Source organism: Myotis brandtii, unplaced genomic scaffold (genome assembly GCF_000412655.1).
Source record: "Myotis brandtii unplaced genomic scaffold, ASM41265v1 scaffold78, whole genome shotgun sequence".
NCBI lineage: Eukaryota > Metazoa > Chordata > Mammalia > Chiroptera > Vespertilionidae > Myotis > Myotis brandtii.
In genome coordinates, this window is record NW_005371131.1 from 640682 (window position 1) to 664409 (window position 23728).

Consider the following 23728-nt stretch of genomic DNA (forward strand, 5'->3'; position numbering starts at 1 on the left):
TGTGCCAGACGCCTCTGTCTCCTTAGACCCAGCGCTGGGGGGTCGCTGATTCCGTTACTATCACCCCCACTTCACGGAGGGGGAAGCTGTGGCCCAGAGCAGGCCGGGAGTCACCTGCCTCCACGCAGCCCCTCAGGAGGGGCCGGCAGATTCTGAAGCCGGGAGTGGCCGACGCACTCCTGCTGGTCTGAGAAGCACAAAGGCCAGAGGCCAGGACTGAGGCCGGGGACCTAGACGGCAGGAGCGATCACCAGTAGGGGCGGGAGTCCAGCGTGGCAGGCCCGGGAGGTCAGGGATGGATGGCCTGCGGGTGGCGAGGCAGCAGCCCGAATGGTGGCGGGAGGAGGAGGAGCAAGGGGAACAGGCCCAGAGCTGGGGAGGGGCAGCGGGAGAGGTGGGCAGGGAGCTGGGAGAACGGGGGTCCCTGGTTCTCAGGCCACCAGGTGCTGCCCTGGGCCTGTGCCGGACTGGGGGTCAGGCGGCGGTCGCAGGTGTTGGGCAGATGGAAAGCGCCCTGGGCACAGCGCTGGTCACGCGGGACGTCACCCAGCGTGGGCCCTGTGCCCGGCCCGCGTCACACACTCTGGGGAGCGAAGGACGGAAGCCTCGAGGCCCTTCCACGAGACAGTCGTCAGGCAGGGGAGTCACATGGAGGGCGGGCAGCCAGGCCACAGCGCCTTCCGGTGGCCGCCCCGCCCCGCCCCGCCCCGCAGGATCCTGCTCGGCTCTCGGAAAACAACGGAGGAAATCAAGTGGAAACACAAATCCGCCACCCAGCCCTCCCTCTACCCCCCCCTCAGGCCAGAGCCTCCACCCAGCGCACCCGGAGGGGGCTCAGCACAGAGGCGCCAGCCAGCAGGGTGGGCCTTGGCCAGGCCCATGGGCATGATCGTAGGACCCGGGCTCCCAGCAGCTGGGCCTGCCACCCCATCCGGCCCCACAGGGCCAGCCCCTCCCCAAGAAGACGTGGGGTGCAGAGCTGGAGCCCTCCCTCCCGCCCTCCCCCTGCAACCTGGAGACTCCGGGGTCCAGGCCAGGGAAATTCCAGGCTCCGCCAAGACCAGCCGCCCACTTTTCCCCTCTGCGGGCTCAGCTTCCTCGTCTGTAAAATGGGACTGCAGGCCCTGCCCATTCCCACCTCGCAGGCCGGGGGACAAGGAACGGGAGGTCGGCACCAGCCAGAGGGAGGTGCTGGGCCCACCGGTGATCACTCTGCGTTTACAGAGGAAGCCTCCCAGGTTGGGAGCCGGCTCCATTCAGGGGACTCGAATTACAGCAGCATAAGGGGTCCCTAAGATTGCTCACCTCTGGGGGGCCGTCCCCAGCCTTCCCAGCCCCGTAGCCAAGTGCACAGACAGGCTGCTTCCCCTCCCGAAAGGTGCCCAACAGAACTCCTCAGCCTTCAAGGCCCAGCTCCACGGCCTCGCTCCCTGATTCGGGAGGATGAGCAGCACCCGGCACCGTGTCCGGTCCACAGCACAGATGACAGGTGTGCGCCACTACCCACCGCCGAGGCCCCAGGGAGTGTGCGAGCTCCGCCCAGGCAGGCCCGTGTCTGAATCCTCCCGTGTCCCTGCCTGTCACAGGGGCAGAGCTCGGCCCGTGCGCTTGAGCGGAGGTGTGTGAACTTCCATGAACTGTATGAACGTGCCAGTGTGAGCGTGAGTGTGAGCGTGAGCGTGAGTGTGAGTGTGAGCATGAGTGTGAGTATGAGCATAAGTGTGAGCGTGAGTGTGAGCGTGAGTGTGAGACTGGAGGAGCTGGCCTAGGAGATGCCCGCAGCAACGTGATGAGCATAAGTGTGAATGTGAGCGTGAGTATGAGCATAAGTGTGGATGTGAGCGTGAGTGTGAGTATGAGCATGAGTGTGAATGTGAGTGTGAGCGTGTGAGCATGAGTGTGAGTGTGAGCGTGAGTGTGAGGCTGGAGGAGCTGGCCTAGGAGATGCCCGCAGCAACGTGGGCAGAGTCCAGGTTTATGGTGGTGCCCCCCATACTCCTCTCAGGATCCCTTCCTCCCCACGCCCGGGACCCCGTCTTTCCTGGGTCCACTCAGCCTGACGGGGCACCTGCTCCTTGCTCACAGGTTCGAGATCAGTGCCTGCCAGGCAGCAGCGGTGCGTTCCTAGGAGGAACATATGGTGGCGTTTCAGTAGCTGCTGGGCGATGGCCGGGATGGCGGGGAGGGGACACGGCCAGTTAGAAAGGGGACAAAACCAACCAGGCTCCAGGCAGAGGGGACTAGAACCCCAGGGAGGGGACAGCGGATGTGAGCAACGTTTTAAAGGACAAACTGTCGCTGCCGAGGATGAGCGGTGGGGGGATCGAGGGGCGGATGACTCAAAAATGACTCAAAAATGACTCCGAGGCCTCGCGCCTGAGCCGAGGGAGAACAGTGGAGCCATTGACGGGCAGGGAAGCCGGTGGGGCTGCTCTGCGGGCAGGATGGCGACTCGGGTGGGGGCACAGACTCACAGCGTTTTCGGCTACCAGGGACCCCAGAGATCATCTGGGTCGCACGTGAGGAGCAGCCATCTGGGTGGCTGAGGAGCAGCCACGTGGGCCGGTGTCAGGGCTGGGACTGGGGTCCTGGCCAGGGCGGTCCCTCCCCTAAAGCTTGTGCGAGGCCTGGGCTGGGGCGGCTCTGGGGTCCCCACCCTCAGGGGCTCACTGGCCGGTGGGAGACAGACAGCGGCCATAATTACAACCGGGGGCGGGGTCCCACAAGGCGTGGCGGGACTCCGAGGGCCAGGCCGACCTCGGGGAGGCAGGAGGAGTAACCGAGGAATAACAATACCCAAGTTACCAGAAGCGGCCCCCTGTGCCAAGTGCATTTCATGGAATCCTTGCAACCACTGTCCCCACTTTACAGATGAGGCTGAGAAAGACGAAGTGGATTGTCCGGGGCCTCACAGTCCTGATCATGCCCAGCATCTTGGGGGAGGTGTGCGGGAGCCGAGGCCTGACCAATGACTCGGAGTTTTCCAAGCGACAGGGAGGGTGGCACCAGGCAGAGGGACCAATATGTCCCAAGGCCCAGAAATCCACCATCGGCAGGGCTTGAGGCATTGGTGATCTGTCGCCCAGGGCCTCCCATGTGGCATTCCCTGCCCCCTACCCTGTCCCCAGACCCCTCACTTCACAGGACCCTGCCTGCGCCACCCCCTACGGGTGACCTGATGGCTTTTCAGACAAATGAGCTGGGTGAGGTCTGTCCCCTCCCCTAGGCCTTCCCAGCCCATCCTGTCCCACCCCTGTCTTCCCCACTGTGCCATCTTCTCATGCCAGCGGTGGTCCTGTGAGCGGTGAGCCCAGAGGAGTGAGGGGCTGGCCTGCGTCCCCTAACCCGTGAGCGGCTGAGCCAGGCTCAGACCCACAGGCCCGGGGGTCGCAGACACGGCGGAGCCGGAGCTCGGGCCGCCACGGAGTGGGTTGTCCTCGGGCTTCTCCATCCCTGGGCCCCGTGTCCAGGTCACCTTGGGAGTGAACCAGGAGGGAAGGAGGCTGAGCACTGGGAACGACATTCAGTTTGTAACCCACGGTCTGGAGTCAGCTCATGGCCCCGTGTCCAGGTCGCCTTGGGAGTGAACCAGGAGGGAAGGACATTCAGTTTGTAACCCACGGTCTGGAGTCAGCTCAGACCAGCTCGTGAGAGCCCATGGTTAAATTCTCTGGAATTTTCCGAGCTTGTTGATGTCACCTTGGAAGCTTGAGACTGGCCCTGGTAGGAGTTTTTATACTGTGAACATTGCCCCCGCTCCTGTCCCCTCTCGCCCCCACTCCTGGCTCCCCTGGAGGCTCTGGGTTCAGGTCTTGGGCTCTCGGGGGAGTTGCTCTTGCTCAAAATCCATTAGCATCTCTCCTGCTCGCCACAGATTAAAGCCAACCCTTCCCCCTGGCTGGCCGGCCCAGCCTCAGCCAGTCCCCCAGCTGCACCGTGAACTGCTCCCTTCGTGCCCGCCCGCCAGCCACGCGAGAATAGATGATGGCTGTGGAAGAGGCCCTTGCTGTCCAGCAGTCACACCTTTGCTCATGCTGTTCCCTCCTCCTGAATGCCCTTCCCTCCGCTCCACATCTTGCACTCCTTCCCGCCCTGTAAGGTTTATACATAATAAATGTTCTCGGACTGAATGGCAGGGGGTTGAATCGAGGCCCTGCAACCAGGACTAAGGCTGGGGCCCTGGGAAACCCTGAACCCATCCCCCTGACTCAGGACAGAAAGATATGAAACCGCCCTGCCACCCCCAGCCTGCTGTCTCCGGGGGAACGGAGTGCCCGTGGAGGACGGGCTGGTGGCTGCCCTCAGGGGCGGCAACAACAGGCACCAACTCAAACCACCCCAGTTCCTTGGAGACAAAGCCCCTCCTTCCCTGTTCAGCCTTTTGAACTCCTCTTCATCCTTCAAAGCCCAACCCAGATGCTGCATCTGACAACAGGCCTTGCCCAGATAATCCCTCCCCACTCCGCCTGGTACATGCTGTGGTGGCCACACCCATGGTACCGGGTAGTGCGTATCTGTCTGTGTGTCCCTTGCCGCACCAGACCACGGCCCGCGAGGCCGGCGGCCCCTTGTTTAAGGCTGAGTCCTCAGCCTGCTGCCCCACAGGCCAAGGAGCTGCTGGTTGAGTTGACCTGAATGGATCCCGTCACTGTTGTGGGCACGTCATCCCCTCTCCCTAGGCCTCAGTTTCCCCTCCTACCTCTCACAGTCTAGGATTCTGTGAAAGTGCACCCCTCCCTCTCCCCACCCCCCACCTGCAGTCTCTAACCTTCAAGCCTCCATCCCTCATCTCCCAGCCCTCAGTGGGCCACACCCCTTCCTCAGCTGCCTTTATCTCTCCCCACCACCCCCCTCCCCGCCACACACACACACACACACACACACACACACACACAGCCGACCACACGGTCACGCCCCGGATCCCCAAACTCCATTTCTCTGGGTGCACTTTCCTCCCAGATTGTCGGCTCCTCTGAAAGGGCAGAGGCCTTGCCCATGCACCCCTGGCCCTGCCCACAAGCCGGGCACACAGTCACCCCCATTAATGCCCATCAAGTGCTGTGAGGGAGCCACGGGGCTTGCGGGGCCCTGGGGGAGTCCCTGCTCAGACAGGCCCGAGCTGCCTGCCATCACAGCGGCCCCCCAGGCCCCAGGGCTAACAGCCACACCCAGGTCTCTGCCTGCTCATCCCGAGGCTCCCAGGGAGCATCTGCAGAGGGAGCAGGGCAGACGCTGCCCCTTCCTCCCGGGACACACAGAGGACGCAGGGGCTGTGGGGCCGCGTCCTCCCTCAGCCTCTGCCTTCTCTTCCTTCTCCCGAGCACCCATCTGCCGAGCACACGTGCACAGGACGCCACACGCGGCACACTCACACGGATGCATGAGTGCACACACATGCAGTCACCCTGCCTGACATTGGGAGCACAGGGAGGTGTCGTGCCATCGGGTGTGCTGAGCGCAGGGGGACCATGTGGGATTGTTAGAAGGGCCCTGACCTCCTGCAACTCAACCTCAGCATCTCACACGCACACGGGGCAGAGCCAGGGCCCAGGGATGGGAGGGACAGAGCAAACTGCAGGGCGAAGAGGCCGGGGTGGGCCTGCCCGTCCCTGGAGGCTCCAGGGCGCAGGGGGCTCTGGGCGATGCAGACGTAATGGCTTCGAGCCCAGACCCTGGTGCCTCCTCCCCTGGAAGCTGGAGGATCTTTAGCAAAACCTCTCGTGACTCAGTTTCCCTCCGCAGAACAGCGGCAGGCGATATGCCCACCTGGTAAAGCTGTGCAGACTGAGTGCGTTCCCAGGGCCGCCCGCGGCGTCTGGCCAGCGGCAGTGCTCAGCAATCATTGGCGATGCTGCTGTGAGGACAGAGGAGGGAGGTCCAGCCCACCTGCCTCCTTTCCTGAGCTCGGAGTCTGTGCACTCACCCCGTCCTCGGTGCTGGGAAGACACCCGAGGTCCCTGCCCTCCCTGCCCTCCCTGCCCTCCCTGCCCTCCTGAAGATGGGGAGGGTGCGAACTGGGAGAGAAGCCCGCAGCCCTCCATGCGTGCCCCCTTCCCAAGTGCATCTGTCTCTGGGTTGCCAGGGGAGACAGGCGAGGGACAGTGAGGGACCAAGCCAGATGAGGGAAGATGGGGAGCTTTGAGGCCCCCCAAAGAGGGAGGTGTGGCCTCAGAAGAGGGAAGAGTAAGAGGAGAGCGTCCCAGGCAAAGGAAGGAGCAGCCTCAGCAAAGGTGTGGGTGGTAAACCGAGGCCAGGGAGCGAGCGTCCGCTGCAGATGCCACTGCTCCAGGGCCATCACCAGGGCAGGGAGCACCCACTGCAGACCCACTGCTCCAGGGCCATCACCGCCAGTGCCAGCGAGGGAAGCTGCTCTCAGCCCCGCCCCCTCATCATGCTCAAGGCCCCCCCTCCACGCAGGGCGGGGGCCATACCCCTGCTTCTCACGCCTCTGCACCTTTGCTCATGCAGCCCCGCCCACAGGTACCCGTGGGCTCACCAACTCTAAGTCCATGAACTTAGCGCGCTTTACTATGGTCACCGGCGCCTCTGTCCCACCGGATACAGGTGCCCTGAGACCTGCACATGGTGGGAACTCAGCAGAGACTAATGGAATGAAGGAACGAGCGAGTGAATGAATGGGGTGACGGCCTCATCCCCCCTGCCCCCGGACACTGGTGATTCACCTGATGACTGACACCATCCGTACCCGTGACCACACTGTGCAACCCGCAGGAACTCTGTCTGACACACACCCAGCCAGGCCGTCACCACGTGGACGGCTGCTTTCGCTCCCTGCCTGCCCCCTCCCCATCCACCTCCCACCCACGCACACTTTCCCTCTGCCTGGGGCAGCTGGTGGGAGGGTGGGGGCTGGGGCGGGGCAAGGCCAGAGGGGGCTGGGGGAGGCTGGGAAAGTCCAGGCTGTCTCTCCTGGGGGGCGGGGGGCCGAGTGTGTGTGTGTGGGGGGGCGATAGCAGGGATGAGAGAGGGAGGAGGGTCGTCGGCCGTACAGCTGCGGGCCCCTCCCCAGCAGCCCGCCTGGGTGCAGAAAGGCCTCTTTGTTCTCCGCCTTTAAAGGGTAAGAGAAACACTTATGCATGGCAAATTAGCCCAAAAATGTATTTCTCTAAAACACCCAATTGTCTCACCAGGCCTGCAGCTGCAGGGAAGTTCCAGGGAGCCGGGGAGGGGGCGGCTTTGGGGTGACCCTGGGGGACAGGGAGAGGCGGCGGGGAGAGAGGGGCCATCTCGCCTTCCCGCCTCTGCTCTCGGCATCTGACAGTCACAGGAGGGCACAGCTGGCGAGGGCCCTAGGGTCAGGGAGACCCATGACTCGGTGTTGCGGACAGGGAAACTGAGGCCCAGAGAGGTGGTGGGACTGCGGCAGGATGGGTGCTGCTGGCAGCAGAGAAATGGCTGGTGTCCGTCTCCTGGGCTCTCCTCGGTGCCCACTGCCTTGTCCCTGCTGGAAGGGAAGGGACCCTGGGTCCCCAAGGCCAGCCGAGCCAGCTGCCGAGACATGAGGGTGACGGAGGAGGTTGGGTGGCTCTGCTCATAGCGCCCACTCAGGGGGTCTGAGCCCAGGAGATGGACAAGGGCACCAACCAGGCCTTACCTGCTCCCCAACCTGGGGCAGCCGAAGGCCAGCCTGCAGGGGGCTGGGGGAGCAGGCCGGACAGCACCTCTGAGAGTGGAGCCAAGTGCACACGTGGAGAGTCATGATGCCCCATGCCGCTTCCTTTCACATTTGCCAGGAGCCCGCTGTGTGGGCCCGGGAGCACCTCGGGGCCCCCGAAGGTGAATCAGAGGCAGCCCAGTCCCCACGGAGTGCCTCGTCCCACAGGAAGACAGATGAGTAAACAAGCAATGACCAGAAAGTTCCCACGGAGCGGTGAGGCCCACACGGAGCAACAGGATCCTCCGGGGGGTCCTGACCACAGCCCCAGGGCTGGGCCCTGAAGGGTGAGTCTCAGAGCAAGACGGGGGGACATTCCAGGCAGAGGGAACAGCACAGGACACGACCGTGGCTTCTGAGACCACCTCTTCAACATTGGAATTCAGTCGTTGGTTTAAGAGAATCTATTGAGCGTCGTCAGAGTTCCGGCCCAGGTGGGAGACAGAAGAGAAGGAGCAAGCCTGGTCCTGACCTGGGGGGTCGTGCCAACTTGACGAAGCGAGTTTATGACAGAAACAACACTGAACTGGCCGTACAATGTGCCAAAAGGACGGTGCAGAGTTAGGCCCTGGCACCCTGCGTTCAGGTCCTGGCGCCACCAGCTCCTGTGAGACCATCAGCTCCCCAGGCTCAGTGTGTGCATCTGTACAATGGGCTGATAATATCAGGAGAAGACAGGGAACGAGCCAAACCCAGTGGCTGTCACCACATAGGATCTTAGTAAATGTTCGTTCTGGCCTCCCAGTGAAGTGGAAATGAGAGACATGGGAGAAGGTGGGGCGGGGAGACTGTGTGTGAGAAAGAGAGTGAGTGTGAGTGTATGCATGTGCATGTGCACGTGCATGTGACAGAGGAGGTGTTGTGTGTGCAGGCATGCACGAGTGGGTTGAGTTGTGCACGTGTGTGAGTGTGTGTTGTGGTTGTGTACATGTGTGTGTCTGTGTGAGTGTGAATAACTAAGTGAACGTGTGAGCATGTGAGTGTGCGTGCCCGTGTGTCTGCGGGGACGGGGTCGCCTGTGGCCTGCTTCTTGGGAGAGGTGACTGAGCTAAGCCTTGAAATGTCAAATGCACGAAGGGGCCAAGCGGATGACCCCTCAAGGTGGCTGGAGGGACCAGGAAGGGGACCAGGCCCCTTGGAGGCACCAAGGAAGAGAGAGACACCTGCTTCGGTGGGGAAGCCTCATCACCCAGCCTCCTCTGGGTCAAGGTGGCACCAGCAGCGGAGCCAGACCCTGGGAGGAGCACGCCTGACGGAGGCCCCTCCCACATTGTCCAAGACTCCGCCCGGCTTCCTCTCTGCAGGTGCCTTTGCAGCGTGAGCCACACTCTCCATGGCCTGGTGTCTGCCCGCTCTCCCTGCTTCTCTCCCTGCCAGTCTCCTCCGCACCCGACTCTCCAGCCACATCCAACCACCTTCTCAGACACAGCACCTTCCCCCACCTCCGCCTGTGCCTTCCCGCCGGGTCTGCCAGGGCAATCCTGGGGCAGCCACGGGGAGCCGGTCTCCCCCATTTGTCCCTGCCCCTGCTTTCCTGCATCCCCACGACGGCCTGTGCTCCCACATTCATCTATGACAGTCCTTATGCTGTGCTGTCATTTACAAAACTGTGGTCACGAGACCCAAGGCGATGGGAAAAGTTGTCAAAGAATTCTCTCCATAAAAGCCACCAGGAATCGAGAGCAGGGACTCAGCCAGGTGTTCACAGCAGCACGATTCACAGCAGCCCAAAGGTCCGTCGACAGATGAACAGATAAACAGAATGTGGTGCATCCATGCAATGAACTATGACTCAGCCTTAAGAGGGAGGGGACCCTGACATGCTACATGGGCGATCCCGGGAGACATGATGCTGAGTGAAAAAAGCCAGAACAAAAGGAAAAGCAGGGATGGTTCCACCTCCGTGAGGTCCCTGGAGGAGTCAAATCATGGAGACAGAAAGTAGGACCGTGGGGGCCAGGGAAAGGGGGGAGGCTGGGGAGTTAGTGGCTAATGCAGACAGAGTTTCAGTTTGGGAAGATGGAAAGTTCTGGAGATGGATGGTGGTGATGGCTGCAAAAATGTGAATGGCCTGCATGGCACTAAACTACATGAAAAATGGTTAGAATGGTAAATTTTATGTTATGTACAGCTTACCACTGGGGGGGGGGGCACCAAGCACAGTTTTTCAAGGAAGTTCTTGTTAGATGTGAAGGAACAGTTTTCTTTCTGTGTAACCTGTTGTGAATAATAAAAAAGGCAGACAGAGGGCCCCGCTCCCTCCCTGGGGGCGATGTCCTGTCTGCTCCTCCTGGGAGCCCCAGGCCCGGCATGGGGGGTCGGGGGGACAGATGCACAGTGAAGTACCCGGATAGCAATGGCTTCTAGGACTAGGATCCCTCAGTCCTCAGGATGACCTCTGGTACCCCTTCCCCCCTCAGCACCCCCACCCCAGCCCAGGAATCTTCTGAGCGGGGCAGGGCACCCCAAGGGAAACACAAAATGACCCAGTGGGGTGCAGAAAAAAATGTTAGCTTTCTTTCCACTTTTATTTTTACTCTCATTATTTTGAAACGTCTGCGTTGTGTGTGTGTGTAATACAGCAGTACATGTCTAGCATTTGTAAATAAATAAACAGACATATGCTTGGAGATCTGACTTGGGGACAGACTAAATCTGGGAATTCTTTTTTATCTTTCACTTCGCCCAGCGCAGGCACCACACACATTTTAAGAATGGCCTCAGCTGAAACCAGTTTGGCTCAGTGGATAGAGCGTCGGCCTGCGGACTGAAAGGTCCCAGGTTCGATTCCGGTCAAGGGCATGTACCTGGGTTGCAGGCACATCTCCAGTAGGCTCAGTGAGCGGCCCTGGCATCCGATTCTTGCCGTGCAAACTCGAGAGGCAACCCGATTCTGAGAGTGAGGAACAGCTGTGCACATGCTGGGACTCTGCACACGTCCTTGATCTTGGCCACAGACTGGACACTGATCCTGACTCCAAAAATGAGCGCTTTCCCGGGTCACAGCCTAAATCCCGACCCCAGACTAAGCCATCGTCCTAACGTCTCCGACACTGTCCATACGCTGAGCCCTACCCCCGTTTTCCTGAGCAGGACGCCCGATCAAAAAAGTCAGAGGCAGCTGCTGACCGTTCGAGGGGGACGTTCTTCCCACTGAAGAGCTGGGAGAAGTGAGACTGTCACGGTCACATTCCCCCTGCAGACAGAATCCACTCCCTCTGAAACAGGCTCGGAGCGGCTCATTCGCTTCTCCAAGGTTACAGGGCTAGAAAGCCTCAGAGCTGAGACTCAACCCTCCTGGGTCTGACCCCAAAATGGACCGTTTCTACCCGGACTCCCTCTTGCCAAACCACGAGGAAGCGCTTGGCAAAGGCAGCCCAGGAGCCGGGTCCCCTCTTTGTCAGCAAGTTCTGGGCCTCTCCCCCCGGCACACGTCCATACACACCGGCTGGCCAGTCCTCCTCACGCACACAGCTCAGGCCCAGGCCGCCTTCCCCAGCCGGGCGCCCCCTGGTCTGTCCTTCCCCGCTGGCCGTCTTTCCCTTCCCGAAGCAGCAGGGCCCCTGAGGACCCTCCTCTGGGCCTGGGTGCCGGCGGGCCTCGCGCAGCAGCGCTCAGGGGATGGTTGGGAGTGAGGGGCAGAGTGACGGGCACAGAGGACCCTCACCCTCAGCCACTTCCAGGGGTGGGACTTGGGTCCCTTCTGGCGCTGACACCCTGCAATGACCCTGACCCCAAGGTCAGTGAACGTGCACCGACCCTCAGACCAGAAAGCAACCACACGTCTGGAGGGAGGGGAGAGAACTGAGAAAAAAGAGAGGAAAACAGAGAGGACAAGGGCGTCTCCCACTCCCCGAGCCTCTGGATGGCGACCACAGAAAAGAGCCAAGAAAACAGAGGCAATGGGGCGGGGAGCAGGCGGCCTTCAGGTCCCACGCGACCCACCTGAAAGGCCACAGAAGCCAGGCCGGCGTGGCTCAGTGATTGAGTGTCCACCTATGAACCAGGAGGTCAAGGCTCGATTCCCGGTCAGGGCACATAACCAGGTTGTGGGCTCAATCCCCTGTGGGGGCATGCAGGAGGCAGCCGATCAATGATTCTCTCTCGTTGTTGATGTTTCTATCTCTCTCCCTCTCCTTTCCTCTCTGAAATCAAATATATATAAAAAAAAAAGGCCACAGAAGACCTGGGCTGCAGTGCCGTACCCCCATATTTGAAAAGGATGGCATCTTCCCCCCTGACCATGGCCTGACCTCAGCTGTGCCCCGATCTGCGCCCTCCGTTGCCCCGCCTGGGACCAGGGTCTTGGCCTTGGGCCAGTGTTCCTCCGCAAGCAGGTTCGGTGGATGCTGCCATTTGTAGGCTGCACCTGGGCAATCTGGGAGGAAAGGTGTGTGTGGCTTGGGGGTTGTGACCATGACCCCTACCCTGAGAGTCTGGCGTCCCCCCGGCCTCCTGAGGGCATCCTCGGCGAGGCCAGGGCCGCTCCCCAGAGGGTGCTCCTGGGTGTCTCCTGCTGCCAGGCAGCGGCTCATGAGCTCTCAGCTGATGGGTCATCCAGGGTTCAGATGCCAGTCATGTGGGGATGGCAGGACCCCGGGGGCTGGAGGAGAGGCACCAGCTGTCTGGGGATGAAAGGATGGAGAGCGTGGAGGATGGTGTCATCTTAGCCTCATCCTGCCCCTGCCCATGTACCCCAACCACCCCAAGAATCTGTTCTCACGCCCTAGAGAGGCAGGACTCCACCTGCCCAGGCCCTGCTGGCCCTCCAGGTGCGTACCCTCCCCAGTGTCTGACTCCCAGCCTCCCGTCTCACACATCTCACACCCGGCCTCCTCCCCAGGCCGCCCTCCCGCTCCATCTCCTCCTGCTTCGTCTCCTCCTGCTTCGTCTCCCCACACACACTCTCGTGCTGCTGGCTGTGGTAACCACTTCTGGGAATTGGGGTCTGCCATGGAGAACCCTGGTGAGCTGTGCCATTAGGGAGCGAGATGCAAAAAACACACATTCATGCCCTAACCGGTTTGGCTCAGTGGATAGAGCGTCGGCCTGCGGACTGAAAGGTCCCAGGTTCGATTCCGGTCAAGGGCATGTACCTTGGTTGCGGGCACATCCCCAGTAGGGAGTGTGCAGGAGGCAGCTGACCGATGTTTCTCTCTCATCGATGTTTCTAACTCTCTATCTCTCTCCCTTCCTCTCTGTAAAAATCAATAAAATATATTAAAACAAACAAACAAACACACATTCAGTTCAGCCCCAACCTAGGTCTCCTAATAATCAGACACGGCCTCAAACCCAGTCCCGACCCACGTCACTCTGAGCCCTGACGGCAGCCCAGCCATAGACGGAGGCTTGACTCCAGCGAGACACTGTCCGTCAACCTGGGTGATGGTCTGACCCTGACCCCAGCCTGGACCTAAGGCTGGCCCTGACCCTGACCCTGACCCCAGCCTGGACCTAAGGCCTGGCCCTGACCCTGACCCTGACTCCAGCCTGGACCTAAGGCCTGACCCTGACCCCAGCCTGGGGTTGGCCCTGAACCCAAATGAATGCTTCCAAGCCTTGATCTTGGCCACAGATTGGACACTGATCCTGACTCCAAAAATGAGCGCTTTCCCGGGTCACAGCCTAAATCCCGACCCCAGACTAAGCCATCATCCTATCTCCAGAATAAACCATCTCTGACACTGTCTATACGCTGAGCCCTACCCCAAACCCTAGACAGTCTTGATCCTGACCCCAGACGGAACCCTGATCCTGGCCCAAGCTTGAGGCCTGATCTTGACCCCAGCCACGGCCCTGACCCGAAGCCAACCCTCTCAGAAAACAGTGCCTTTATTCACGAGGACTGATCCTCACCCACGGACAGGCCCTCGCTGGCGCCTAGGAAGGGCTGGGTCCACAGGACAGCCTCTGCCACGCGGCAGAAGAGCAGGGACCAGCGTGCCATCTCACAGGTGAGGAAACCGATTCTCAGGGAGGCTTAACGCGTTCCCCGTGGTTGCAATAAATAGAACTGAACCAAAGAAGCAGAAGCCATAGGGAGACAGTTTTCAGGGAAAATCTCCCCAAAGTCGGCAGGGCGAGGACAGAAGAGGCCTGGCGCAGAGTAGGAGCTCCGCGTGGTTGGAGGTGAGCCAGCGGAGGCGGGTGACTGGCCCGGAGCTGCAGAGAGGCCTCAGGAAGTGGCGGGAGGGCCCTGGCCTCAGTGGGCCCGCTGGCCCCAAGATGGCCAGGGCCTTCGTGCCTCATTCGGGTGCCCTGAGCTCTTCGCCCAGCCCAGAAGCCAGACCTGCAAGGGCCCTGAAGCAGGAGAGGCCCAGCCCAGCCAGGTGGGGCCAGAGCTCCGCCCACCTGCTCGGGCTCCTCTCCCCCCTCCGCATTGTGGGGACCAGGCCTAGATGGGAGAGGAAGCCACCTTGCCAAGCTGGCATTCGGCCGTCTCTCTGGGGCGGTGCTGGGCTCGCTGTCCCAGGGTGAGCCCTCACTCTGCCCCGGGCTCGGAAGTACAGACCAGGCCTGGGGAGGACTTGCCACCATTGCCCAAATGCCTTCCCCCCCCAGCGCCCCCTTTTTCAGACCTGGGACACCAAGACCCAGAGAGGCTAAGAGGCCTCCTTGGGTGGCACAGCCAGGCTGGGGCCCATCAGGATGCAGACCCCAGACCCGGCACCTGCCCCGCTCTGGCACAGCCCCACATCTGCCCCAGGAGGGCTGGAGGGTGGCGGGGGGACCTGGTGCCAGGCGGCAGAGGCTGGGGTGGGAGACTGGAGGGCCCCTTGCACCACCGCCCCCCCAGGCTCCCCAGCCTGGCTCCATCCACCCGGCTGCCCAGCTGCCGGCACATCCGCCCAGGCCCAGACATCAATCCACACCAGGGCCCTGGCTCCCTCTTTCTTTGCTGCCCTCCTCTTCCCTCCCCAACTCGAGCCCTTTTTTTTCCTTCTTCTCCTCTCTCTCTTCCAACATGTCATTACAGTAGAAACAAAAAGCGCGGGGACAATGCGGGCATTGATGGCAGCCCCCTCCCGGCCCCCTCCCCCCGCGGTGCGTGCCAGCACTCTTTCCACCCGCCCAGGGCTGGAACCGCTGCCAAAGGAGCCGTGCTAATAAACAAGAGGAACCAGATAAACCAGGAACACAATAGAGGGATTTGTTGCACTTAGAATGGTGGGAACAATGTCAACGTCGCGCGCAGCTGCTTCTGAGCCCCCACCCCCCCAAGCCCTGCCAAGCAGCCCCTCGCCCCCAGCCCCTCTGATTTATGGAAGGTCAGAGGGCATCATGGCTAAAGGGCCCCTTCCTTGCATCCCTCCTTAACCCTTCGGACACAATGGTGCCTTCTCTGGCGAGTGGGGGCGGGTGTGAGCGCAGCACTTCCTGGAGCATCCTGGGGTCGCTGATGGGGGCGCCGAGGGAGGAGTGGGCTCCCTGATGCCTCGGGCCCGGGGCTGCCTCTGGATCGAGGGCCTCCGTGCAGGTGGCACCTCCCTAAAGACGCCCGCGGGTGTGGCCGGAGCCCACGGTGGGTCGACGCAGGCTGCTGCCCAAGGTGTGCGTTCTGGCCAAAGACATTCGCTGGTGCCCTGGGGGGTGCTGAGTCCCTTGTGGGTGCTGGGGTGTGAGGAGGAGCCAGACACGGTCCTGAATTCGGGGGAGCACAGGCAACGGGTGTGTGGGAGCCCCGGGAAGTGGGCCTGACACTGCTGGTCTGGGCAGGTACAGGGAGCTGCCCAGGGAGGGTTCTGGGAGGAGGTGATACTTGCGCTGAAGAAGCAGGACAGTTCCCAGCAGAGGTCAGAGGGCAGATGCCCCCCTTTCCTGCAGCTTCTCCTTCAGTAAAATGAGGTAATAACAGTCCCTGTCTCGCCCTCCCGGTTCGGCTCAGTGGATAGAGCGTCGGCCTGCGGACTGAAGGGTCCCAGGTTCGACTCGCTCAGGCACATGCCCAGGTGCTGGGCTCGATCCCCAATAGAGGGCGGGCAGGAGGCAGCCGATCAATGATTCTCTCTCATCTATTGATGTTTCTATCTCTCTCTCCCTCTCCCTTCCTCTCTGAAATCAATAAAAATATTTTAAAAAATTAATAGTAATAAAATAAGTAAGTTCCTGTCTCACAGGGAACTTGGGAAGATTAAATGATACAAATAGGTACTCAGTGCAGAGCCCGGCGCATGGCGAGGTTCACAGGTGTGCCCATTACTATTGTTGTTGTGATGCTCACAAACACCCTGGGAGGTGACCACAGCCTCCACAGACGGCGGCTGGGCTGGGTCTCCCCCCGGGTCACACAGCCGGGATGCCCACCCCAGCTCCATACCCCAAATCCAGGAATATTTCCTGCCTCCGCCATTGCTTTGGGATGGACACCCAAAATAAGCAATCTGGGGTTGAGGGTCAGAGGAGTGCTAAATGACCTAATCCAAAAATCAATCAATCAATAAATCTCCCGTCTTTAGTCCTTTCACGGTTAAGCCCAAACTAGCAGAAGAAAAATGCATAGGAAAGTCTCCAGTTCACCTAGCTCTCACCTCTGCTGAGCAGGGACCTCTGGACAACACCCTGACCATTCCTGATTCCCATAAACCATCCCACCAACCCCACTGGGGTGAGGTCCCTTCTGTGGGCACCAACTCTTTCTCCAACAGAGAGAAATAATAATAACTGCTAAACTCCCATCCTTTAGGAAATCCTATTAGCTTTATCTTCCAAAGACATCCAGAATGTGCAATCTCACTTCTATTTAACATTGTAATAAGGCAAGAAAATAAGATAAAAGGTATACAAATTGGAAAGGAAGAAAAAAACACTATCTTTATTCACAGGCAACGTAATCATCTATATAGAAAATCCTAAATAATCTACAAAAAAATCTACTAAAAAAATAAGTGAGCTTAGCAAGGTTGTAAGTATATTTCTATATACTAGCAAAAACAATCAGAAAATTTTTTAAATTTTATATATCATTTAAAATAAAACCATAAAATATAAAATAGTTAGGGTAAATGTAAATAACAAATGTATGACATAAAGACACTAAATCCCTGCCCAGTGTGGCTCAGTTGGTTGGAGCATTGGCCCGTACACCAAAAGGTAGTGGGTTCGATTCCCAGAAGGGCGCATACCCAGGTTTTAGATTTGATCCCTAGTCAGAGTGCATGCAGGAGGCAGCCAATGGATTTTTTTTTCTCTCTCTCCCTTTTTCTCCCTAAAATCAATTTTAAAAAAAAAGGTTTTAAAGGCACTAAAATGGGGTGCGGCCGGAAAGGGGGCCGCCCCCACGCCCTTCACGCAACACACGTTCGTGGGGAACCTGGCACTAAACCATTCGTAGATGACCTGCTTCTGGGTCGGGGTTTCGTACGTAGCAGAGCAGCTCCCTCGCTGCGATCTATTGAAAGTCAGCCCTCGACACAAGGGTTTAAAAAAATAATAATAATAACAAAGGCACTAAAATGGGTGGAGAAGAAATGACCTGACCCAAATAACTTCGCACATGGTGTTTTTACCTGTTACTATAATGCTAAAGACAAAAATAACCGCACAAATACTGTACGCTGGGTGGTAAACTGGTTTCTCATAAGGCATGGCTTTGCAATTTCGAGACTGCTTTACATGTACACTCAGTTTGGACAAATAGGTAAATATACTATTGATAACAAGAGCCAGGCTTCTCACTGTCAGAGAAAGAAATGACCAATATGCAATGGGGAACGTCTAGTATAAACCCTGTGGTGCTGGAGGTGGAGCTTAATTTCCCTCTCCGCATCGCGAGCTAGACTCAGTGATTCACTTCTGACAGAGAAGGAAAAAGGAAAATGGAATCTTGACAATGGAGGATGTGGCCAACACCAACTTAACCCAGTGATCAAGGTTGACATCACCACTGATCACTCTTGACATCACCAATATCACATTGACATCATCAATATCACTATTATGTATCCCCTAACATGATGCAAAGAGTAGGACAACCCCCCAAAACCCATACCTTCAGTCTAATACTGAGAAAATATGAGAAAAACGCACATTGAGGGATATTCTACAAAATGCCTGACAAGTACTCTTCAAAAATGTCAAGGTCATGAAACACAAGGAAAGATTACCTGAGGAACTGTCACAGGGGGAGGAGACGGAGACAGGACAACTAAAAGCAATGTGGTATCTGGCTTGGATCCTGGAAAAAGCAAAGGACATTAGAGGAAGCCGGGTGAAGGATATACAGGGACTCTTTGTGCTGTCTTTACAACTCTTCTGTAGGTCCAAAGTTATTTCAAACTAAAAAGTAAAAAAGAAAGCCTATCAATTAATATAGCAAATACTTTGGAATAAATTGGACAAAAGATAAAACATTACTGAGAGAAAGTAACAATATAGATAGATGGAGAGATATACCACGTTCATGGATTGAAAACTCAATATTGTTAAGATATCAATTCTCCCCAAATTGTTCTATGGATTTAATCCAACCCCAATAAGAATCCTGGAAAGCTCTTTTGGAGAAACTGACAAGCTGACTCTAAAATGTATGTGGAAATGCAAAGGATCTCAAATAGTCAAAATAATTTTGAAAAGGAACAAAGCTGGAGGGATGATATTGCCTGATCTCAAGACTTACTATCAGGATACAATAACCAAGACAGCATGGTGTAGCCCTAGCCGGTTTGGCTCAGTGGATAGAGTGTTGGTCTGCAGACTGAAGGGTCCCAGGTTCAATTCCAGTAAAGGCATGTACCTCGGTTGTAGGCTCGATTCCAAGCCCTGGTGGAGGTGTGTTTGATGGCAACCAATCGATGCGTTAACTCACATCAATGTTTCTCTCTCTCTCTCTCTCTCTCTCTCTCTCTCTCTCTCCCTCCAGTATCCTTTCCACTCTCTGTAAAAATCAATGTAAAATTATCCTCAGGTGAGGATTAGCCAAAAAAAAAAAGGACAGTATGGTATTAGCATAAAGAAAGACATATTGATCAATGGGAAAAAGAGAGGCTAAGGATAGACCCACACATATGTCAACTGATTTTCAACGAAGGTGCAAAAGACATGTCAACAGGGAAAGAAATCTTTTCAACAAATGGTTCTCAAACAATTGAATAATCACATGCAAAAAATAAACAAACAAAAAGACTTTGACTCTTATCTCACACAATATACCAAAAAAAAAAAAAAAAAAAAAGGCTCCAAAGCAGATCAAAGACCTGAATGTAAAATATAAAACTTTTAGAAGAAAACATAGGATAAAATCTTTGGGACCTTGGGGCAGAGATTTCCTAGCTATAACACTAAATGCACAACCTATAAAATAAAAAATTGATAAATTGGACCTCATCAAAATTTTCCAATTTTGCTCTTCGAAAAACATCATTAAAGAGAATGGAAAAAAAAAAAAGCCAAAGACTGAGGGAAAAATATTTTAAAATTGCGTATATAAGTAAAGGGCTGTAATCAGAACATATGAAGAGTTCTCAAAACTCAATAATAAGAAAACAAACAACCCAGCTTTCTAAATGGGCATCAGATTGGAAGAGACCCCTCACCAAAGAAGGTACACAGACGGCAAATAAGCACACGCAGAGATGCTCAGGGTGACTGTCATCAGGGAGATGAGACTAAAACCACTTCACCTGAGACGCTGCACCTCCTAAACGATAAAGTTCAAGACTGTCCAGTGGGGACCTAATCGGTTTGGCTCAGTGGATGGAGCGTCAGCCTGCGGACTGAAGGGTCCCAGGTTCGATTCCGGTCAAGGGCATGTACCTTGGTTGCGGGCACATCCCCAGTGGGAGGTGTGCAGGAGGCAGCTGATCGATGTTTCTCTCTCATCGATGTTTCTAACTCTCTATCCCTCTCCCTTCCTCTCTGTAAAAAATCAATAAAATATATTTAAAAAAAAAAAAAGACTGTCCAGTGGGGGAGGTGGAACTCTCAGACACGGCTGGTGGGGACGCACGTGGTGCACCACTTCGGAAATCAGTTTGAGAGTTTTTTTGGAAGTTAAATACATGTCCACCTACCGTACAATCCAGCTATCCCTCTTCTAGGTACTTGCCTACTGAACCACATCTTCTAACAACGGGAATGATGGCCCTTCCGGGTTTCCCCCGGTGCTCCCTCTGCCTTGGTCTAAAAGGGATGTGGGGGAAGTAGAAGAGCTCATCAAATGCAAATGGCTTCATAACAAAGGGGGTGGGGAGTCCGGGGGGAGCTGTGCACAGGACTCTAAGGGGACCGGAGGACCCCACATCCCGCTGACAGGCCCCGGCAGCCCGAGAGCGCCTGTAACCCACAATGTCCTCGGGACAGGAATCCCCGCTCTCTGTCACTCAGGCATTCATTCATTCACCGTCCATTATTCAGCGAGCACTTACGGGGCGCCTGCTGCATGCGCCCCCATGCCAGGCTGGTAGGGAACGGGCGCCTTGGACACCTTCTTGAGACCAGATGCCCCTGGCGCTGGCTCTGCCATTTGCCCTCCATTAGGACCACTGGGAGGGATTTCCTGCCCCCCCCCCCGCCCTGTCTTGCAGACCTGGAAGGGGCAGGGGTCTGGGTGGCATGGGGGCTGCTCCCCTTGGACCCCCTCCCTTCTGTGCTCCGGAGCTGCCGGCTGCCGGGGCCCCCACGGCCCCCATCTCCAATGAGCAGGGCCTTCCTCTCCCTGCTCATCCTCACAAGTCAGGACTCTCGTCCCTGCAGCTGGATGCCCTGTCCTGGCCACCAGCCACCCCACTGCTGCCGCCCTTCCAGCCCCTGGGGTCGGCACTGTCACCAGCCTGCTCGCCCTCTGCCTGCTGCCCTCCAGCAGGTGCCCTCCAGGTGCATTCTGGGCGGGTGCTGTCCGGAGGCGCAGTGAGGAAGGGGCGGGGTGCAGAGAGACGTCCCTGCCGCCCAGGTGCCCGCATGCTCCCTGCAGGTGCCGGGGCCAGTGCCCAGTGCTGTGTCTGTGCGTTAGACCTCAAGTCTGGAGTCAGGCTCACGCTCTCTCTGTGGCTCACCCCCGGTGACCTTGGGTACCTCCCTGGCCTTCTTTGGGCCTCTTGGCTCTATTCACTGAGGAAATGGAGCTCTTGTAACTAGTAAAACCCAATTCCTTCTGAATGTCACCAGGCTGTGGTTTCCCAGAACAACTGGGGAAGGAGCAGGGCGCGCCCCGGGAACTGGGACAGGGACCCCGAGTTGGCCCGCTGCCCCCTCCAGAGCGCTTTATCATCAGGTGTCTCTTTCCACCTGGGCTCTGCCAGGGAGGACAGAGGCCCCCAGGGGCCCCCTCGTGCAGAAGAGGAAGCTGGAGGTCAGGACCTCCCCGGGACCACAGCATGAAGAGAAGTGACAGCACTGGGACCACAGCTACACTCGCCTGGGCTCTGTCCCCTGCCTTCCTCCAGCCCTGCCGGAGCCAGGCCCTTTCTGGGGCTCTGTGTGGGGCGGGCAAGGGGCCCGGCAGGATGGAGAAGCTGCTCCTCGCTCCCCTCCCCGCCCTCCCCAGAGCCTAGTTGAGCCCCCACATTTGGACTGGAGTGAGAGGGTGTCTGCTCTGGGTGGACAAGGCCAGGCCGGCTTCGCTGTCGTCTGTAGTCTCGCCTGGGCCAGGGTGCCCGTCCTGACCCTGTGCTGCCTACTCGGTGCTGAGAGGACAGCGCGGGGAGGGTCACTCTGACCCTGTGACCCCCAGGTCCCCTGGATGGGTGCACGGCGCCCAGCCCCTGCCTTCTCTCCCAGCAGCTGTCTGTCTAGACCAGCACCTCTCAGCCCGCTGGTGGAGGAGGAACTTTTCTGAAAACCAACCCTTTGGGGACTAATACTTTTGTACAACACAATAAACATTAATTCCTAAAAACTGACCATGCTCAGGGAAATTGCAGCGATGTCGAACTGTTACACAGTTTCTCAGGTCTGCACTTGACTATAGCCTGTACGTATTCCTCCAGGGAAGGTACCGGTCTGCAGACGCCTCCCATCCCCTCTGCCTGACAACCCTCACCTGCCACCTGCACAGACCAAGCGGTCACCCATTCCATCCTAGTGTCTCCTGGATGGGACCCCTCCTCTGGGCTCCCCTCTGTCAACCACGAGTGGAAGCAGGTGTCCGGCCGGGCCCTGTCATCAGCTCCGCATACGAATGGACGGACTCCCACAGCAAGCGGCTCAGAAATCCTTCCATCTGCCCTGCGGACAGTGGTTCTCGCCCCTAGAGACCTTTTATTTTTAATGCAAGACTTTTCTCCCTTCACCACAGCCACCTATGAAGCTGCTGTCAGCCTCATTTGTCAAAAATGGAGATTTAAAACACGAGGGGACTCGCCCAAGGTCACGCAGCCAGCGAGCGTCAGGATCAGGGTTCCAGCCAGTTCTGCCAGCCGCTGGGGCTCTGATTACTAGTATTTGCTTGCGGATGGCGACGGCCTACCAAGCAGGCGATCATGACCTGACAAGGTTAAATCTCTAACGAAAGCAATAAAGGTGGTGAAGAAGTGGGACTGTAAAGCTAAACATAACGAAAGTATAAAAATATAACTTCATACACCAAATAACAGAGCATCAACAACCATAAAGCAGACACTACAGGAGATTCAGGGAGAAATGAGCACATTGGAAACTTCAACCTGCTTCTCTCAGTCCTGACAGATCGAGTGCGAAACAGTAAGAACCTGGAAGTTTGCTGATTGGGGTGTAAACCCCAATGCTCATGTATGCACGTGCTCAGATGCACCCCAAACATCCGCCCATCCTCCATCTAGAGACAGGCTGGCCTGCTGTGCGTTGCGCTGCAGGTGTAGACAGACACGTTCAGATGGACGGGAGCCGCACACAGTTAGGGGTAAAGGTGTGAAAACATTTACACCAAAGTGTTACCGCCTTCTGGACAACGGGGTTGGGAGCTCTACTTTCTTCCTTTTGTTTCTCTATATTTTCTAACTTGTCTACAAAACTGAATGTAGCTCACGTGGGTTTTTTTGTGTTTTTCTGGCATTGTTTTGTAGTTACAGGGCACGTGGGGTTCTGGTTGGCTGAAGGTACTAGTGTATGTAACACAGACCTCAGTGAACCACCTCCCGCCTCTCCACGGGGGAAGCTGGGAGGATACAGTAAGAAGATACATCACAGACAGCTCCAGGCGCACCGGGAGCCCTGGGAACGTAGGTGCTGGCATTGCCACCAGCTTCCAGCATCTCTCACTCCAGATGCTGCCCGATGAGTTCCCAGATCTCTCCTCCTCTTCGCTCCCCTCCTTGGCCCTGTCCCAGCACAGGTCCCCATCATCTCGCCCAGGATTAACACCTCGGCCCCCTAACCGCCTCCCAGCCTGTCTCTTCCAGTGCTTCCCCGCCCACCCCGCCAAGCATGCCTCTCCCCTGATGCTTTGAGAGTGAACTTTCAAAAAAGTCTGGTGACAGGAGATGATTTGACAGTGGGTGGTGGGCACACAGTGCGATATACAGATCTTGTAACATAGAATCTACACCTGAAACCTATATGGTCCTATTAACCAATGTCACCCCAATACTTTTTAATTTAAAAAAAGTCTGTCCATGTTACCACCCCCCTCTCCTTCTTAAAATTTCTCCAAGGCTCCCCATTGTCCTCAGGATAAAATCCCCTGCCACCCTTTCTAATGTCACTGTGGCCCCTCCCCTGTTCTCCGGACTCTAAGTCCAAATATTGTGCACGTCTTGCATTCCAAAGATTGTGCATCTCCCAAATCCTCCCTATGCTGTCCTTTCTCTGTGCCTTCGCTCATGTATCTCCTTTAACTTTAATTACCATTAGGTTGCTTTTCTCTCTGTTCAAACCCTTCTTCCTCTTTAAGGTTTGGCCCAAATGTCACCTCCACTGGGAAGCCTTCCTTGATTGCCCCAGACAGCTCCCGTTACTGAGCACCTTCGGCCGCTGGCTTGAAGAATCATTTTGGAAGACCCTGCAGGTCTCAGACAGACCCCAGTTCATACTGAGCATATGAAAATGCGCCCTCGTCACATACTAAATATACTCATTTGGAAATTTTGATTAATTTCTATTTTCTATTTTCGTCACATACTTTGAAACTGGTGCTTTTTT

At 57.0% G+C, this 23728-nt stretch overlaps 1 long non-coding RNA gene across 2 annotated transcripts in view; it reads right to left on the reverse strand.

The window, feature by feature from the left end:
* The window catches only part of LOC102261058, a 39525-nt gene that overhangs the window by 875 nt on the left and 14922 nt on the right, over positions 1–23728 (reverse strand). The window contains exon 3 of one of the 2 annotated variants that reach the window (XR_001359988.1): positions 17125–17953. The exons of the other annotated variant lie outside the window; for it this stretch is intronic. This is a non-coding gene — a long non-coding RNA (uncharacterized LOC102261058). Of the gene's footprint in view, positions 1–17124; positions 17954–23728 lie in introns of those variants that run through there. 2 annotated transcript variants of the gene reach the window in all.